General features: G+C 41.9%; 13 non-coding genes across 13 annotated transcripts; 10 read left to right on the top strand and 3 right to left on the bottom strand.

The window, feature by feature from the left end:
• Positions 1-534: 534 nt before the first annotated feature.
• Positions 535-606, bottom strand: trnaq-uug (transfer RNA glutamine (anticodon UUG)). The gene has a single exon. It is a non-coding gene; the product is annotated as a tRNA-Gln (tRNA).
• A 551-nt stretch (positions 607-1,157) lies between these two features.
• Positions 1,158-1,229, top strand: trnaq-uug (transfer RNA glutamine (anticodon UUG)). Its single transcript has one exon. It is a non-coding gene; the product is annotated as a tRNA-Gln (tRNA).
• A 452-nt stretch (positions 1,230-1,681) lies between these two features.
• Positions 1,682-1,753, top strand: trnaq-cug (transfer RNA glutamine (anticodon CUG)). The gene has a single exon. It is a non-coding gene; the product is annotated as a tRNA-Gln (tRNA).
• A 1,678-nt stretch (positions 1,754-3,431) lies between these two features.
• trnas-aga (transfer RNA serine (anticodon AGA)) lies at positions 3,432-3,513 on the top strand. Its single transcript has one exon. It is a non-coding gene; the product is annotated as a tRNA-Ser (tRNA).
• A 191-nt stretch (positions 3,514-3,704) lies between these two features.
• On the top strand, positions 3,705-3,776 carry trnaa-ugc (transfer RNA alanine (anticodon UGC)). The gene has a single exon. It is a non-coding gene; the product is annotated as a tRNA-Ala (tRNA).
• Positions 3,777-5,063: 1,287 nt separating this feature from the next.
• On the top strand, positions 5,064-5,146 carry trnal-cag (transfer RNA leucine (anticodon CAG)). Its single transcript has one exon. It is a non-coding gene; the product is annotated as a tRNA-Leu (tRNA).
• Positions 5,147-5,363: 217 nt separating this feature from the next.
• trnaq-cug (transfer RNA glutamine (anticodon CUG)) lies at positions 5,364-5,435 on the top strand. The gene has a single exon. It is a non-coding gene; the product is annotated as a tRNA-Gln (tRNA).
• Positions 5,436-6,580: 1,145 nt separating this feature from the next.
• Positions 6,581-6,652, bottom strand: trnaq-uug (transfer RNA glutamine (anticodon UUG)). The gene has a single exon. It is a non-coding gene; the product is annotated as a tRNA-Gln (tRNA).
• A 2,835-nt stretch (positions 6,653-9,487) lies between these two features.
• Positions 9,488-9,559, bottom strand: trnag-ucc (transfer RNA glycine (anticodon UCC)). Its single transcript has one exon. It is a non-coding gene; the product is annotated as a tRNA-Gly (tRNA).
• Positions 9,560-10,663: 1,104 nt separating this feature from the next.
• Positions 10,664-10,745, top strand: trnas-aga (transfer RNA serine (anticodon AGA)). Its single transcript has one exon. It is a non-coding gene; the product is annotated as a tRNA-Ser (tRNA).
• Positions 10,746-10,979: 234 nt separating this feature from the next.
• trnag-ucc (transfer RNA glycine (anticodon UCC)) lies at positions 10,980-11,051 on the top strand. Its single transcript has one exon. It is a non-coding gene; the product is annotated as a tRNA-Gly (tRNA).
• A 3,179-nt stretch (positions 11,052-14,230) lies between these two features.
• trnaq-uug (transfer RNA glutamine (anticodon UUG)) lies at positions 14,231-14,302 on the top strand. The gene has a single exon. It is a non-coding gene; the product is annotated as a tRNA-Gln (tRNA).
• A 630-nt stretch (positions 14,303-14,932) lies between these two features.
• Positions 14,933-15,004, top strand: trnaq-cug (transfer RNA glutamine (anticodon CUG)). Its single transcript has one exon. It is a non-coding gene; the product is annotated as a tRNA-Gln (tRNA).
• The last annotated feature ends 350 nt before the right edge of the window (positions 15,005-15,354 follow it).

The raw sequence follows: 15,354 nt of genomic DNA, 5'->3' as shown, positions 1-15,354 counted from the left end.
CTCCAAGTTAAAAAACGTAGTTTGGTGACGTCACCGCGTTATCTGGGGCTCTGTAGGCGAGGGCTCGGTGGAGAAATCTTGTGGTGTGCACACACAGGTCGTAACACAGTTGGCGAGCCTCCTGATGACAGAAACACACGTCACCAGGTATGAACACTCAAAAGATTACCATAGTCTCAGCGACGCAAAATCAGGGTGAATATCGTGTAATGTGAACTAGGCTTTAACCCTGTCAGCGCCATCAAATTTGACTCTTCAGTTGATGTAACCTGAAAGAAAACTTGCCCAGCCAACTCAGCCAGTGGTTTTGTTTTTAGTACAAACACCCACTGACCTTTTAAAGGTAATTGCCACTTCAGTTTGTTTTTCAGCATAGTTGGAAATTTTTGATAGTAGCCACACCTCATGTCCCCCATAGGAAGAATTGTTGTGTTTTCTGTTGCAGTGTCATGTAACAAGCAAGGAATAGGCCTGGCTATCAGGGGTCACTAGTTGAAAGGACTCTTTCTTTAACGTGTGCAGTGGTTATAAAGCAGGTTCCACCGAGATTTGAACTCAGATCACTGGATTCAAAGTCCAGAGTGCTAACCATTACACCATGGAACCTCGACAGTAGCTTTGTCAAAATTTCTGACATGATATCTTACTTTATATAGCATGATGGCATACAACAGGGCTAGTCGGGATCCCTCCCCAGACGACTATTGAAAGGAAAAGGGACATTCCTTCGAGGACAGCAATGATCACATTGGCCAGAGAAGACAGATGGTATGAAGAGGCATGAAAGAAGCCATCTAGAACTTCTTCATCTTTTTATAGCATGACGGCATTCAACAGGGCTATTCAATTCCAAATTCAGTGGGGCCGGATTTTAAACTGTGGGTCAACGACTGACAGGTGACCTTAACAACTCTGAAACTAAGAGGTCACATGTGACCTCAACGACTGTGTAAGGGTTCACACCCATACAGAGTTTAAAGCCTGTGACTCCGCACCATTCAGTGTCTTTTTTATCCATTGTTTTTTTATGGTTTATACACACTGCCTCTTTCTGTTGCCAGATTGTTAGTAGGAAGTCTTGAGGGTGCAGTGGCTTCAGTTAAATGAGAAATAATGTTTTTGCTATGTTGAAATACATATAATTTTTTTTATTTTGTGGTTCCATGGTGTAATGGTTAGCACTCTGGACTTTGAATCCAGTGATCCGAGTTCAAGTCTCGGTGGAACCTGCTTTATAACCAGAGCACAGGTTAGAGATACAGACCTTTCAGTGGCCCAATCTCAGTTTGGACTTAGACTCCTGACAGCCAGGGTTTTTTCTTGCATTTAATTCATACACTTTTTTACACTCCCCCAATCCCAAATGGATCCCTTACAGACTTATTGACTTGAGGGGAAGTGGTGTCCCAATTCTCCATCAGGTTAAGAGCTAACTTGACCGAGAATTGGGACACAACTTCCCCTCACATGATCATGCAAAACCAAGGGGAAGGGCCAAGACAAGGGCTAAGCTGAAGAAATGGAATTGGTCCTAGGTCTGTAAGGGCTTAGGGCTTGAGTCAACGAGTCTGTAAGGGATCCATTTGGGATTGGGGGACTCTGAACCCTCTGTATCATTGCTGTTTTATGCCCACATGCATGGTGATATCATGTCAGAAACGGTCTCTTGACATGCATAGGAGGTTCCATGGTGTAATGGTTAGCACTCTGGACTCTGAATCCAGCGATCCGAGTTCAAATCTCGGTGGAACCTGCATTATGATCACCTGCTTTCTACCCACTATACAGGTTAAAGACAGTACAGTACACACAGTGACAGAACAAGGATGACTCTGTTGGCTCAAGAACTCCCAAAAGAGAATTCAGAAACACAGCCACCATCAAAGAAAAAATCTCAGAGTATGACGCAGGTAAGTAACATGCACTGGTGTGTTTTAACTTCACCTGCATGCAACCCTGATGAACACTTCACAACAGACCTGTCTTTCTCAGCTACTGAGATAGTTCTTAACATGAAGGGAAGTTTCTTGCCATCTAGTGGTAGTGGCTTAGGCAGCCTCGCTCAGCTTTGCTACAATGCTTCACAGCATTGCGTGGAAAGCTGCTGCAGTGGTCATCCAATATGTGCATGCTGTGGGCATTGCTTAAGGCAATAGACTAGACATCCAATGGGGCCTCCCTGTGCAAGTTTCAATCCTGCCCACAGTCGGAGTCACCAGTGATGCATTTGGAGACCATTGCACCTAAGTCATGCTTTGATAATAGTTGTTGAGTGAGTGGACACTTGCTTTTGTGTGTTGTCTCACAGTCTATAAGTTGAAATCCTTACGATATTTTTATTTCATAGAAAACAATTTTTGATCATAGGAATTGCCAACTCAGTTGATCAGTTGCTTTTGGCGCAGCGATGGCGGTATGGGAAGTCAGTTTAATGTGATGACTTAAGTGACTTCCTGGACTGTATCGTATCTCCTCACGCGTGCCTGAGGTGGCACTGTATGTAGGTAAAGCTCTCAACTCTTTAAAATGTACCATTGCCACTAAATTGGTTGACATTGGCTTTTTTTTCCTGTTTGCAAATTTTTGTTCAGGGCAGCATTTAGGAGACTTCTGGAGGATGATTCTGAAGGTGTCTGAGAAGAGACAGATATTCACACTGATACAGCCTACAGAGGACATTTAACTGCATTCTTCCACAGCCTTGCAAGGTACACTTTCCCACACATGACACTTTGTCCCTTTTCATTTACCACTGTGAGTGTGTGTAACTTAGAAGTGTGTTACTAAGGGGTGACTTGTAGAGAAATGTGAACCACTGCCATCTTGTGGTCAATATATAGAACTAAAAATGATAGGTGCATTTTTTTCACAAGCCTCCTGTGTCTTTAGCAGGAACCCACTTTAGTCATATTTCAAGCTCAGTAATATTTGAGATGAATCAGTAGACAAAACACTAAATTGACTCCACATGAAAGAGGCACAGTCAAGACAGTCATTTTACAGTTTGTACTTTTGCCAAAAATATGAACAACTTATTATGAGAAATACATTTTTTTAACAAGACTAAGCTCAATATCCTGTGTTCTTGATTTGTAAGTTTCCAGAGACCACAGTCTTTCATTTACTGCACGTTGAGGTCGTAGTATAGTGTGCTTTACTAAATAGTTAAACAATTCATCAAGAACTCTGGATCTTTCCAATTTCCACTTTACAGTTTTTTCTGAATTCTTATGTAGTATTTCAGTAATTCTTTATGATTAGAGAGTGCATAACACGTTTGTAGCTGCGATCGACCTTTCACAAAAGTGTTGTGACTACTCAGCTGCCAGGAATTTGTACTGTTATCAGAAATTCATAGCCCCTGCAAATATGATTCACTTGTGTCAATATTGACTAAGCAAGATTAAGTATAAACTTCCATAGGGAAATACGTTGTCGTGGCCGAGTGGTTAAGGCGATGGACTAGAAATCCATTGGGGTCTCCCCGCGCAGGTTCGAATCCTGTCGACAACGGTAGCTTGTTTTTATGTGTTGTCTGCTGAACTGTGAGGGATACTTTCCTGATTTTCAACCAGCAATAATACATCATAACAAGGTGAGTAGTATGTGTAAAAGAACTGTGGTAAACTTCCCTCCATCTTACCAGCACCCAGATGTCTCATTCATGCTCTGTTTTTACTGCTGTCTTCAATCCATCAAACCGAGGGGATGTAGCTCAGTGGTAGAGCGCATGCTTTGCATGTATGAGGCCCTGGGTTCAATCCCCAGCATCTCCAGCAAGCTTTATGATGCTGGAAGTACGGTACAGATGACTTAGCAAACCAATTTCACGCTCAAAGCAGACAATATCCACACTCTCTATGTGTGTGTAGACACAAACACACTGCACTACCTTGCCATCGGCTCTCTCTAACTGGGACAGAAAGTGAAAGCACAGACAAGTTTCACTTTCAGTCTGTTATGTATTGATATAATTTTGGTGTTGTTGATTGTGGACGCCAGTAACTTCAATTACTGAATTTTTGCAGTTTAGGGATTCTTTGTTCACTGTGGAGGCATGCAAGCAACACACCGTTTTCTTCACAGATTCAATGTAACACAGAGGTGTTAGGATTGGGAGTTGTAGTGTTCTTTTAAGTCCTATGCTGACAGCATGCTAATGCTGTGATGGCATCAGATGTGGCCTGGTAGTCAGCTGAAGGAATTTGTAATGCTCTGTCCACACATGCAGGAGGCAGTGTGGCCTCTTAATCTGTAGCTCTTTGTGTATCTGTGCTGAGCATGTAATTTACATACTCTGCTCTGAGAAGACAGTCATTTTCTGATGTGGCTGCCAGGCTACACGCACCATAATTCATTTCCTGTTGCACAGTTTGTTTTCTGAATACAGAATAGCTTTGTTTTTGTCTTTTCCTACCTTGTGGTGTGGTGTGGAATATTTTGTACCACGGTGACTTGGAAGAAATACTCACTTGAACAGTCGGAGTCTTTGCACAGTTCTTTGCTAACAGATGCAACTGATGCCTGAAGAACGACAGATCCTAAATCACAAAGGCAAGAAAAAAAGTGGAAGTTTCCAAGCAGTTGACCCGGGTTCGATTCCCGGCCATCGCACATTTTTTTTCCTAATGCTATTGTAATGTGCCCTCATGCACCCAGTCCTGATTTATTATTTGACAAAAAAAGTGTTGAAGTGAGATTTCTTCTTTATCCAGGCATCTACGAAAAATATTTGAAAAGCTCCCTCCTAGTGAGGGTGGTTGTCATGGCGGTAAAGGTGCTGGACTGGAAATCCATTTGGAAACATCACCGGACAGATGTGTGTGAAACATCCGCATTCAAGAACAGGTTTTTCTTTTGCAGCCACATCTTTACTGGAAACATTGTGAACTGTCATGGCTTCATATGAGTCTGGACAGACATGGATAACAACTGCAACTTTACAGGTTGGAGGCATAAAACCGTGAGGTGATTCTAGTTTATTTAGATTATTCAACAGTAGAATATTACTATTTATACCTAGGGTAATTTTTTCTTTGATAGAAAAATTAATGGAAAGTGTAGTCAGCATGGCCGAGCGGTCTAAGGCGCTGCGTTCAGGTCGCAGTTTCCCCTGGAGGCGTGGGTTCAAATCCCACTTCTGACAGCTGGTATTTTTCCCTTTGGCAGTGCTTGTAACCTGATAGTGGGCAAGTAGAGTGAGCAGTTATGTCATTCATATGACAAACTATAGTGTTCCTTGTAGTGCAGAAGCATTTCACAGCTTCTACACTGTGATCCTGATAATGACTCCATTATTGCTATTGTCAATGACCCCATTCATGGCGATATCATGTCAGAAACAGTCATACAGCTTTTGTGGAGGTTCCATGGTGTAATGGTTAGCACTCTGGACTCTGAATCCAGCGATCCGAGTTCAAATCTCGGTGGGACCTGCATTATGATCACAGCTTGTATTAAAGAAAGAGATCTTATACCCCCTTCACACCTTGCATTAACATGCGTTTTTTGTGATTGGATTGCTCTTGACCACATGAAAGTACAAGTGTAAATACACTCGAAATGCATTGTGGACGGATTGTTATCCGATCTGCCAAATCACTTCCAAAGTTGGTCAGGGACGCATTGTGACCGCATCGAATGCAAGTATAAATGCAAATGCGTCTCCAATCCACATGCAACAACTCTGTGGGCGAAAATATGTAAGCAAGGTGTGCCAGCTTGACACAGGAAGAAGGAAGAAGACAACAACAACGAGAACCCCCAGCGGGTAGCAACTGCCAAGAAAAAGAAAACACAGATGATAGCTGATAATGGAGTCACAGTGAGACGAAGTGTCTGCTCTCCATTTGGTCTGACAAAAGTGTCCATACAATAACGCGACTTTACGGGTGGCTAACATCTTGTTGTTATTGTTGTTATTGCGGCGCATGGGACATGCCGTTGTAGTCTGCTGCTAGAAATGTTTGCAGAAGAAGAGGAGGATGTGACATCAGCGGGACAGAGCGTGATTGGATTGGAAATTGATCTGGATGTGGGCACCAGAGACCAGGTATAAATGAATGGGAACGTAGGAACTAAAACAATTCAACTCAACACTTTTTGTAGGCTACACCATGTGATTGGCAGTGAAAAAACTGATATCAGCGACATTTGCACGGCATGCACGAATATCCTGCACAGCTAAATCTGTTTAATTTCCACTGTAAGGCTGTGGCTCTTAGTATGTCACTTTATAAAGTTTTAATATTCTTCAATGCGTGGAAAGTTTATCCAAATATCGCCTTTTTTGAAATTTACACGGACATTTTCGGAGATGTGACGAACGAAGTCAGCCAAAGGTGTTGTTTTTAGTCTGAACACCCACTGACCTTTTAAAGGTAATTGCCACTTCAGTTTGTTTTTCAGTATAGTTGGAAATTTTTGATAGTAGCCACACCTCATGTCCCGTAACATAGGAAGAATTGCTGTGTTTTCTGTTGCAGTGTCATGTAACAAGCAAGGAAAAGCCCTGGCTGTCAGAGTAGAGACTCAGCAGTTGAAAGGACTCTTTCTTTAAGCTGTACAGTGGTTATAAAGCAGGTTCCACCGAGATTTGAACTCGGATCACTGGATTCAAAGTCCAGAGTGCTAACCATTACACCATGGAACCTCCACAACATCTTTGTCAAAATGTCTGACATGATATCTTTAGGGATGCACCGAAATTAAAATTTGTGGCCGAAGCCAAAGCCGAATATTATTAAATGCTTGGCCGAATACCGAGTACCGAATATCATTGTTTAGTTTTTCATTAGTTTTTGCAGATGAACCCCCTCCAGATTAGTGTTGTCACGGTACCAAAATTGGGACCCACTGTGCGATACCAGTGAAAATATCATGGTTCTGAGTATTATCACTATACCACAGCGAAAATGAGGCAGATGTGCCTTTTGTCATTTATGAAAAGATAAATCACTTTTCTATAATACATCAATGATATTTCAATGGAATAAATTTCTTATTGACTTATTCATACTTCAAAAACAGCATCAATAAGTGATTAACATAGGGGGGATCAAAATAAAATAAATAAATAAAATAAAAATCAACCAGCTACCCTCCTCCCCTGACAGTCCCTTGATAAGTAATGAACAGTCCCTAAAGTGCGGTGAGGTTTGTGGGCCGTTACTGCCAGAAAGAGAGAAATGTGAAAGGCTCGTTTCTCCTCTGACACATCACATACCTGTGTTCGGCTGGCTCGGCTGTTCAGGTACTTCTGGGCAGTCATGACACCAAGAAGAGGATATTATTGGAACCGACTTCTCCGTCGCCGGGTAAGCCGATGGCCGCCGTATTTGACAGGAATACATTAACGTTACTGTCTGTGTCTGTGACCCCCGTTCAACCCACAATCGGTGGGATTCGCCTTTCGTTTCTGCTGCTGGTTGAAATCTGTAGGCTGCTCGCACAGCGTGCTGAATGATTTAAGCCTATTTTGCTCGCTCAAAACTATTTTTAGTCGCAAAAGTGAGTGCCGTGACGGACGGATCGCCACACTACTGACATTTTATTCCGCCCGTCATGGCACGCCGTTTGATTGCGTTACCAAAACGCCTCTATTATTCGGCCTTGCTTTTAACTTTTTCCACCGAATACCGAATGTGTGTTTTTTTGCAATATTCGGCCGAATATATTTGGTTACCGAATATTCGGTGCATCCCTAGATATCTTACTTTTCATAGCATGACGGCATACAACAGCGCTATTCAATTCCAAATTCAATGGGGTCAGATTTTAAAATCAGAAAGTGTATATGGGCCACATTTCAGCAGAGAGCAGCCTATCTAGAAGCGTAATAAGTGGCATAAACAGTAACTAATAACACCCTCTCTCCCTCTCCCCTCTCTCCTTCACACACGTGCACACAACTCACCTCCTGACGTTTTCCTTTTAGGTCAAATACACAGGATATAGTTTAATACAGTCTATAGCAGTAACAGTCATGTTTACAACAACAAAGTCACTATATAAACTCAATAATACCTCACTGGAAACAAATCTAGCATGTCAATTAAGGGTAATTCTTCCTGACATCGCAATACTGAGTGAAAAAATAACGTCATGTGAGCATTAAGAACACAAACATCGGTATCAGTCATTCATCCTGCTCTCTGCCCCCCCTCTACTGAGGACACTCACTGTCTGCAGGTCGGCAGCCTCAGGTTAAGATAAAGTGTTAGATTACATACATACAGCTTTCATTTTAGTTAGCCTTGCTAGCGCAATGTGCTTGTGTAGACCGTGATCAAAAACCATAATAGCGGTGAATGAGAGACTGCAGACAGAGCAGACTGAAATATGGCTTTCTACATGCTGAACACATGTATTGATAAAGTATTGGCTTCTTTCCTGGCATAAGTTGTATTGTACTGACTTACAGTAACAAGCGTAGTTGTTGTCAACTTGAGTAATCTTGAAGTTATATTCCCATCACCTGCACTGCAGCCTCTTTGCTGTTGTTTGTCTTTATTCTGTTGTGTGTGTGTGTGTGTGTGTGTGTGTGTGTGCTTTGAGGAGGAGGTCAGCCCTGACATGCAGAGAGCAGAAGAGAGGCTGCAGCATGATAATACATGAAACCAAAACTTCAAAAAATAATGATAAAAGAGCCGATTATGTCGGAGCTAATTATTATTACGGTCTTGATTAATTTTGCCTCGGGCCCTTTTATACGGGGTCTCGGTACCAATCCCTGCCCGGGCCACTCAGAGGTTGCTTCTGGGCTGCATATGGCCCAAGAGCTACCAATTGAATAGGCATGGTATACAACAATAGCATGCCATGACAGTGGACAATGTTGCAAGTCTAGATGTGGCTGCAAAGAATATACATATTCTGAAACGTGGTTGCTTCACACTCATCTTCAACCCAACAGTGCAGAAGATCTATACAATTATGGCAATTTCAAGATGGACACCCAAGATTAGTGTCACCAATTCAGTATTCAGTAAATTTCTGTGACATCTTAAGATGTTGTTCCCATCTGGATTTCTAGTCTAGGACCTTAACTGCCTCGACAGCCACCCCAACTAGAAGGATGTCAAAATGTCAACATTTCACACTTGCCTGTCAATTTATACTACACTAACAACACTACTTCACTGCTAACAACTTCACAGCAAGTGAATTCTTCCAAGCAGCCTCCTGTTTGTTCAGCAGTATTAGTCTGCAGTTTAAGTGTATGGCTGTCTCAATAGAAATTCTGTCTAAATGGCTGTCTAAATAAAGATCTTACAAGTAATGACTGACAAGATACAGTGTTGCAGGTATGACAGGTCACCACTGTCACTAAATAAATAACACAACTGTCTAAGCTTTACAGAGAAATTAATATTTAACCAGGTTCTTGTATACAGTGACACAGCCATACATCTTTAACAACTTAACATAAAAACAAGACAAGCAGATGTACCCTTCTACATCAAACAGTGCTCAAAATGGAACCATTTGCGATGGCCGGGAATCGAACCCGGGTCAACTGCTTGGAAGGCAGCTATGCTTACCACTATACCACCATCGCCACGGAAGATGGAAAAATTCCACTGCACAGTCTTTCATTTATGCCAGGAATATGACTCAGAGAGGAGGGAGGGAAAAGATGAGGAGTGGAAGAAGGAGGAGGTATCAGCAACAAAGAAAGCTCCTACTAAAATATATTTTGAAGACATCTTTAAATTAAAATCCAACAGTCTTTCTATTGTTGAGCTTTTATTGAGCTTTCTTAAACTGGCCCAACAAACACAGCCAAACATGTTGTTTTCAGTGCGACCACCCACTGACCCTTTTCTATGAATGCCACTTCAGTTTTTTATTATAGTTTAAACATTGTTATAGCAGCAAATCCTTTGTTTACAGTCTTCTATTCTTCTTTCCAAAAGCAGTTGGGAAATAAAACGTGGAATACACCACCTTATGACAGGATTATGTGATCATACCTCTGCCATCTCTGACAGCCGTCTCAAAGCTTTTTTTTTTTTTTTTTTTTTTTTTCTTTTTCAACTGAGCATGCTAGCAATTATCTCGAGTTGCTCCGTTAAAATATTGTTAACTTTAAAATGGCCCGAGCTAGCTTAAGGTAAATATCTGCTCCTTCTAAAGATGATTCCTGATTTCTGATGACTTATTAAGAGATACTAACACATTCAACAAACATTTAGCATAATTCAGTATTATATGTAGCTCCACGTAAAGTGAATAAATGTGATGTTTCCCAGCTAATCCATGGAATCTCATCACAGAGGTTCCATGGTGTAATGGTTAGCAAACGTCTGCAAGAAACTCAAGCAAGTCCAGTTGCCTACGATATAGCCATTAAGGTTACCAGGGCCTGGATGACTGACAATCTTCACCTACATGTAAACTGCAACTGCAACTTTTTATCTTGAGAGTTGGGAAGTAAAGTGAAGCTCCTACTACTTGCACTGCAGGAGCATTTCACAGCTTCTACACTCTGATCGCAATACCTTCTTTGAATGACCACAGTCATGGTGATATCATGCCAGAAACGGTCTCACAGTCATCATATAGGTTCCATGGTGTAATGGTTAGCACTGACAAAATGTCGACTTTGCAGTCAGTTGCTTTTGGCTCAGTGATGGGAAAGCAGAATACAAGCACGTGTGTGGTTGTCGTGGCCGAGTGGTTAAGGCGATGGACTAGAAATCCATTGGGGTCTCCCCGCGCAGGTTCGAATCCTGCCGACAACGAGAGGCACTTTTGAGCAGGAGGTGCCCGCCAATGATGCATTTGCAGACTACTGCACATACACGTGATTCTAGGAAAAGTATCAGTGTCAAAGTGATGCTTTAATAACTGTTGAGTAAGTGGACGCTCCCTCATGTGTGTTGTCCCTTGATCCACAAGTTCAAGTCCTTTTGTGCGCTCTTCATTTTCAATGTTCAGATAAATTGCTGAATTTGCATTAAAACACATTTTGTGCAGCGATGGTGGTATAGTGGTAAGCATAGCTGCCTTCCAAGCAGTTGACCCGGGTTCGATTCCCGGCCATCGCAGTTCTTTTCTTCCAGTGTGCTTGCTTTTGTTGACAGAAAGTGAGCACGCAGGCAGCAAATGTTCTACTTGTCTGCAGTGATTGGTGGTATAGTGCTGCAAGAAACTGACCCAGGTTTGGTGTTACTCCATCACTCCAACTAGAACGACCATCGTTAAACAGAGGAGGTTGCCTACGACACCACTTATCACCCACCTACAGTGCAGTCTTGGGATGCCTCCTTAGGAGACTGAACACCCATTCACACCTGGACCCATCTAACCCTAATGACACACAAGATGGCCGAGTGGGTCAACGACTCACGGGTGACCTTAATGACTCTGAAACTCAGAGCTCACATGTGACCTCAACCGCTGTGTAAGGCTTCACACCCACAAAGAGTTTAAAGGTTGGGAACTCCGCAGCAGTCTGTTAGAACTCAAGAAGCTTCTTGGATGAGAGGCCAAATGTCTGCAAGAAACTCAAGCAAGTCCAGTTGCCTACGATATAGCCATTAAGATTATCAGGGCCTGGATGACTGAGAATCTTTACCTACATGTAAACTGCAACTTCAACTTTGCAGGGTGATAATTCTAGTTTCACCCTGCAAAGTTGCATGTAAACTGCAACTGCAACTTTGCAGGGTGATAATTCTAGTTTCACCCTGCAAAGTTGCAGTTGCAGTTTACATGTAAACTGCAACTGCAACTTTGCAGGGTGAAACTAGAATTATCACACTGCAACTGCAACTTTGCAGGGTGATAATTCTAGTTTCTTGAGAGTTTTTCACTGGATTCAGTGCTTGTATCTTGAGAGTTGGGAAGTAAAGTAAAGCTCCTACTACTTGCACTGCAGGAGCATTTCACAGCTTCTACACTCTGATCGCAAAACCTTCTTTGAATGACCACAGTCATGGTGATATCATGCCAGAAACGGTCTCACAGACAACGAGAGGCACTTTTGAGCAGGAGGTGCCCACCAATGATGCATTTGCAGACTACTGCACATACAGGTGAATCTTGGTCAAAGTGATGCTTGGATGACTGAGAATCTTCACCTACATGTAAACTGCAACCTTCCTGGTTGGCCAGGGCAAAAATTCTAGTTTGTTGAGAGTATTTGAAAGTAGCATTTTACTACTTATGTTCATGATGTTTTTTTTTCCATCGAAAATTTTAATGTAAGAGAGGTTAGGATGGCAGAGCGGCGTAAGGCTGAAAGAAATGGTCTTCAACTCATTGTTAAATCAGAGATACTCCACTTTCCTTATAATTGCACTCCCGACAGCCAGGCTTTATTCTTGGAAACGTTGCTTGTTGTTGTGGATTTGGCTTTTTTGAGCCAATAGCTTCAGTTAAATAAGAAATATTGTTCTTGGTTTTTTCGAAAGACAGAGATTTTTCTCCTGATCCTACATCATCTGTGGTTCCATGGTATATATCTCACAAAGATAAAGGTAGGAATTCTTGAGGAATCATTAGCCCCATTTCCACTGCAGGAACTTTTCTCATTTACCCGGCATTTTGAAAAACCTTGGTGTGTTTCCACCGAAATTACCTGGGGAAAAAAATTCCCTCAACCCCAAGCTTTTCCAAAAAAAAAAAAAAACGGTACCTAGTAGGGGGGTAGGACTTCTCAGATTACCCGAAATTCTTGAGGAGCGGGGGTTTGTGCTACTTCCATGAGCTACAGTAGATTGTAGCAAATGCCATCAGAGGCAGTAGGAGGAGAACATAATTATCTTTTTGATGTAAAGTCTGTCTCATGTAATGCTGTGTGGACATAGTGACAGCAAGTATGATAAAAAAATATTTTCATGAATGTTACCAACTGCAGTGTTCATAATTCAGTACTTAATGCAGTATTGATGTCCACGTTCAGATGGTGCTGTTGAGTGAGTGAAAGGTAAGGGTGGCACTCTGTGGTCAGAGTTAAATGTTGGACTCCACCCACGCTTAGTGCAGCCTCAAATTGCACACAGCAGTGAGGGGCACTTACACAGTTTAGACATTTGCATAGTTCTCTGCTAACAGACATTACTGAGCTGTGAGGAATGCAAGTTTCTGCATTAGAAAGGCCAGAAGATACAGCAAGACTGTGAGTGAAGTTAACATTGGAATGTACTGAGGTGATAGTGATCACTGTAACAGGTGTAACTGAAATACTGGTGGGTACAATGATGCAATGACATAAGCTAATACTTATATAATGTGTAACATACAGCTGTAAATGGAGAATGATTTGGAAAGATCAAAGCACTTCAGACAAAAAGAAGTAACTATACACACGTGTATACACAACTTTTGTTTGTATAAGGGGATCAGAATATCATAACTACCTCATAAAAAAAGTAAAGACATAAACTTGCTGAATGTTTGCTGCTCAGTGAAGGAAAGACTTAGATTATAATTCAATGAAGTCTTAAAAAGATATTTTAGTAGGAGCTTTCTTTGTTGCTGATACAGACTCCTGTCTTCACTCCTCCTCCTTTTTTCCCTCCTCTCTGAGTCATATTCCTGACATGAACGGACGATTCAACAGTGGAATTTTTCTTTTTCTGTAGTGATGGTGGTATAGTGGTAAGCATAGCTGCCTCCCAAGGGTTTGATCTGGGTTCTGTTCCCGGCCACCTCATCTGATGTCCTTTGGATCAGTGTTTGCTGTAGAAGGGTGATTTTGCACTGGATTCAGTGCTTGTAATATGGAAGTGGATCAGTAATGTGAGCAGTAATGTCACACATATGACAAACTAGTGTTCCTTGTACTGCAGATGCATTTCACAGCTTCCACACTGTGAATATTTTGCATATTATTGCTATTATTATATGCCCTCATGCATGGTGATATTGTGAGAAACGGTTATGAAACCAGTCTAGGTTTGGAATGACACCCCTGACAGTCAGGGCCTTTCCTTGGAAATGTTGCTTGTTACAAGGCATTGTGACAGAAACTCAACAATTCTCTCTATGTTGGGGACACAAGGTTTGGCTGGTATTAAAATTTTCAAAGTGGAAAACACCCTGAAGTGGCATTTAGATTAAAACCTGTGTTGTCATCATATCAACTAACAACAATCTGCATTTTTCTTTGGAACTAGTCAAATAAACGGGGTCTTGAGGAAGCAATGGCTTCAGTTAAATAAGAAATATTGTTCTTGGTTTCTTGAAAAACAGATTCTTCTCTTGTTCCAAGCTCTTTTGTGGTTCCATGGTGTAATGGTCAGCACTCTGGACTTTGAATCCAGTGATCCGAGTTCAAGTCTCGGTGGAACCTGATTTCATGTTGAATTGTGGTTGTAAAATTTATTTTTCACAAAAATAAAGGTAGGAATTTTTGAGGAATCATTAGCCCCTTTTCCACTGCAGGAACTTTTCTCATTTACCCAGGATTTTGAAAAGCCTCGGCGCGTTTCCACCGAAATTACCTGGGTAAAATACTTTCCCTCAACCCCAAACGTTCCCTGAAAAAAGTACCTAGTAGGGGGGTAGGACTTTTCAGATTACCTGGAATTCTTGAGGGGCGGGGCTGTTAGCTGAAGAACGCTGATTGGTGGAACACACACTTGCAGCGTTCCGCACTTCCTGGCATGGGCAGCCGCTGCAAACTTTATTTAATTTCTACAAGCTCCACTACGTTTGTGTTTGGATTAAGGATGGGTACTGAATTAGCCACGGGGCTAAATTATCAAAGACTGTGGTATTGATAAGCTCTGATGGTATCGATTCTTTTGTGCCGGCGCTGAACTCCTCCACACACATCCACACACAGATCTACCTGACATGGTAACCGGTGAACAGCCGAGCTGCCGCGGTGGAAACGAAGTGAAGATAACTTGAAAATGACTCAAGTTTACGGCAGCTACACTCGTTACTGTAAGTGACACAGGTTTGACAAGCAGTCAGAGGTTCCATGGTGTAATGGTTAGCACTCTGGACTCTGAATCCAGCAATCCGAGTTCAAATCTCGGTGGAACCTGCTTTATAACAAAAAAAGACAATCTCTATAGTTCTAATCACTGTTAGGAATCACACCCCTGACAGCCACGGCCTTCCCTTGAAAACAAGAGTTGGCTGCCAACAAAACTGTAAAACTATACTGAAAAACAAACTGAAGTGGCATTTAAAATGAAAAATCAGTGGGTGTTTGTTGCAGCAGTGGAAAGACTAAGATGGTTTTTGTTGATTTCATTTTATTTCATTTATTCATTCATGTTGTGGCTGATAGGTGTAGGACAACTGCATGGAGGGAGGCTATGTTAACAACATATCCACTCTATCTGAAATCTTTGTTATTAATTCCTGTAGAGTCAGCAGTTCACACGAGGT

This window comes from Epinephelus lanceolatus, chromosome 20 (genome assembly GCF_041903045.1).
Source record: "Epinephelus lanceolatus isolate andai-2023 chromosome 20, ASM4190304v1, whole genome shotgun sequence".
Lineage (NCBI taxonomy): Eukaryota > Metazoa > Chordata > Actinopteri > Perciformes > Serranidae > Epinephelus > Epinephelus lanceolatus.
This window is presented reverse-complemented; position numbering and strand designations above follow the sequence as displayed.